The sequence below is a fragment of the Arachis ipaensis genome, chromosome B5 (assembly GCF_059453495.1).
Source record: "Arachis ipaensis isolate K30076 ecotype BB chromosome B5, ASM5945349v1, whole genome shotgun sequence".
NCBI classification, from domain to species: Eukaryota; Viridiplantae; Streptophyta; class Magnoliopsida; order Fabales; family Fabaceae; genus Arachis; species Arachis ipaensis.
This window is the reverse complement of record NC_142440.1, coordinates 83,729,790-83,733,446: the sequence shown is the minus strand read 5'-3', so window position 1 is coordinate 83,733,446 and position 3,657 is coordinate 83,729,790.

Here is a 3,657-nt window from a genome sequence, read left to right as displayed (position 1 = left end):
TCACTTTCACACATCACAAACAATTCTTTCCCCCTTGGCCGAAACCACTACTACTCTCCATCTCCTCCATTTCTTCTTCTTCTACTCCTTTCTTTCTTCTTTTTCTCGAGGACGAGCAAACTTTTTAAGTTTGGTGTGGAAAAAGCTCTGCTTTTCTGTTTTTCCATAACCACTAATGGCACCTAAGACGGGAGAAACCTCTAGAAAGAGGAAAGGGAAGGCAATTGCTTCCACTTCCGAGTCATGGGAGATGGAGAGATTCATCTCAAAGGTCCATCAAGATCACTTCTATGAAGTTGTGGCCAAGAAAAAGGTGATCCCTGAGGTCCCCTTTAAGCTCAAAAAGAGTGAATATCCGGAGATCTGACATGAGATTCGAAGAAGAGGTTGGGAAGCTCTCACCAACCCAATCCAACAAGTCGGAATCTTAATGGTTCAAGTGTTATATGCCAATGCATGGATCACTAAGAACCATGATCAAAGTATGAACCCGAACCCAAAGAATTGGCTCACAATGGTTCGGGGGAATTACTTGGATTTCAGTCTGAAAAATGTAAGGTTGGCATTTAACTTGCCAATGATGAGAGGAGATCATCATCCTTTCACTAGAAGGGTCAACTTTAATCAAAGGTTGGACCAAGTTCTCATGGACATTTGTGTGGAAGGAGCTCAATGGAAGAGAGACTCAAGAGGCAAGCCGGTTCAACTAAGAAGCCTTGACCTGAAACCTGTGGCTAGGGGATGGTTGGAGTTCATCCAACGCTCTATCATTCCTACTAGCAACCGGTCTGAAGTTACAATAGACCGGGCTATCATGATCCATAGCATCATGAATGGAGAGGAAGTAGAAGTTCATGAGATCATACCACTAGAACTCTACAAGGTGGTGGACAAGCCCTCTACTTTGGCAAGGTTAGCCTTCCCTCATCTTATCTGTAACCTATGCAATTCAGCTGGAATTGTCATAGAGGAAGACATCCTCATTGATGAGGACAAGCCCATCACTAAGAAGAAGATGGAGCAAACAAGAGAACCCACTCATGGACCTCAATAAGAGCATGAGAAAATTCCTCATCAAGAAATCCCTGAGATGTCTCAAGGGATGCACTTTCCTCCATAAAACTATTGGGAGCAAATCAATACCTCCTTAGGAGAACTAAGTTCCAACATGGGGCAACTAAGGATGGAGCACCAAGAGCACTCCATCATCCTCCATGAAATCAGAGAGGACCAAAGAGCCATGAGGGAGGAGCAACAAAGGTAAGGAAGAGACATAGAGGAGCTCAAGCACTCCATAAGATCTTCAAGAGGAAGAACTAGCCTCCATCACTAAGGTGGACCCGTTCTTTAATTTTCTTGTTCTTATTTTTCTGTTTTTCGAATTCTATGCTTTATGTTTTGTCTATGTTTGTGTCTTTATTACATGATCATTAGTGTTTAGTGTCTATGTCTTAAAGCTATGAATGTCCAATGAATCCTTCACCTTTTCTAAATGAAAAATGTTTTTATTTGCAAAAGAACAAGAAGTACATGAATTTCAAATTCTATCTTGAAAATAGTTTAATTATTTTGATGTGGTGGCAATACTTTTTGTTTTCTGAATGAATGCTTGAACAGTGCATATTTTTGAATTTGTTGTTTATGAATGTTAAAATTGTTGGCTCTTGAAAGAATAATGAAAAAAGAGAAATATTATTGATAATCTGAAAAATCATAAAATTGATTCTTGAAGCAAGAAAAAGCAGTGAAAAGCAAAGCTTGCGAAGAAAAAAAAATGTGGCGAAAAAAAAAAACAGAAAGAAAAAGAAAAAGCAAGCAGAAGAAAGCCAGTAGCTCTTTAAATCAAAAGACAAGGGTAAAAAGGGATCCAAGGCTTTGAGTATCAGTGGATAAGAGGGCCCACAGAAATAAAAATTCTGGCCTAAGCGGCTAAATCAAGCTATCCCTAACTATGTGCTTGTGGCGTCAAGGTGTCAAGTGAAAAGTTTGAGACTGAGCGGTTGAAAAGGATTTCTTTTTTACGCAAGAAAGTGTTGTCTCAAATCAAAAGTAAGTATAATCAATTTCCGAAAAATGTTATGATTGGATATTGCATTTTGTATGTTTAGACAACATTTTTAAAAGATTATCTCATTTTTCTGAAACGTTGTATGATGGACTCATTCTTTTATATTATAGGTTGGCAAACTAATTAATAAGGTTCAAAAAATTATTTCTTGTAATCATATTTTAATTTCATTTATAATGAAATTATTCATTCTTCTAAATGATACGAGACTTATAGGAGAACAACAAATAAAGTTGACTAAAGGGTGTGATATGTGAAGTTCAAATAATCTGTAGAAGGCAGGTGTGCATTGTCATTTCTTCTTCCAACTCTCATTTAATGTAGGAGAGTTTCTCTTCCAATATCATCTTTCTTTTGAGAGTATGTTATTTGATCGTACTCTGCTACTCTTCCATACTCTCGTTATTAACCATTTTCTACTTCAATCAATTATACTCCAACTTATATTGATATCACTAAAATAGAATAAACATACAATTATTTTAATCATAATATTTTGATGCTCACGTTTTTTATTATGAAATATGTAAACTAATTTAATACTCATAAAAAATTAGATTAGTTTAAAAAAACTACTTAAAAGTAGTCAGAGTTTAGAATGTATATTATATTTTTTACTATCATAAAAACTGCATGTAATAGTTTATAAATATATATTGGATTTACTGTAAAGAAAAAAGACTGATTTCTGATCATCTATAGAAATTGCTACTCCTAATAGTTGTGAGACAAAGTTTGGTTGATAGTAGATGCTCTACGACCATACATATTCAATCTTATCTATCTTGTAAAACGCATGAACTTTAAAGCATGACCATAATTTGGCCAATTTGGCATTCATCAACAATGCACGATAGATTAAATTAATGATGAGTTATTGTATACTATACAGGGGACACAAATTAAATTAACAATTAATCACTCCCACAATGTAATTATTTATAAATATATATTTGATTTACGGTAAAGAAATAAGATTGATTTCTGATTATTCATAAAAATTGCTAGTCTCAATAGTGTTGAGATAATGTTTGGTTGATAGTGGATGCTCTATGGTATACATATTGAATTCCATCTATCTTGTAAGATGCATGAACATTAAAGCACATTATGATTTGGTCAATTTGGTGTTCATCAACAATGCACGATAGATTAAATTAATGATGAATTATTGGATATTATGAATTTGAATCCTTTAAATTTTGAATTTCACTTTAAAGGATAAAACATGATCTATCAACATTTATTTTATATATGGGACAAAAAAAAATATGAGAGAAAAAAAATTCAAGAATGAGAAATCTCATTTTATCCTCTAAAATAAAATTTAAAATATCCAAATTCGTATATTATATAGGGACAATTTAAACTAACATTTAATTACTCGCACAATGAAAGGTGAGTGTTGTTAGACTATATTAACCACAAAATTCTTTTGAACAGTAATAGTTGATATAATAACAAGTACCAATAACTTTAAATCAACCTCTAAAAATATGTATGGATATTAATAAAAAAATTAATACAACATAATAAATAATAGAAAATAATTTAATATGATATAACCTAAAACATTTAACTTTATAATA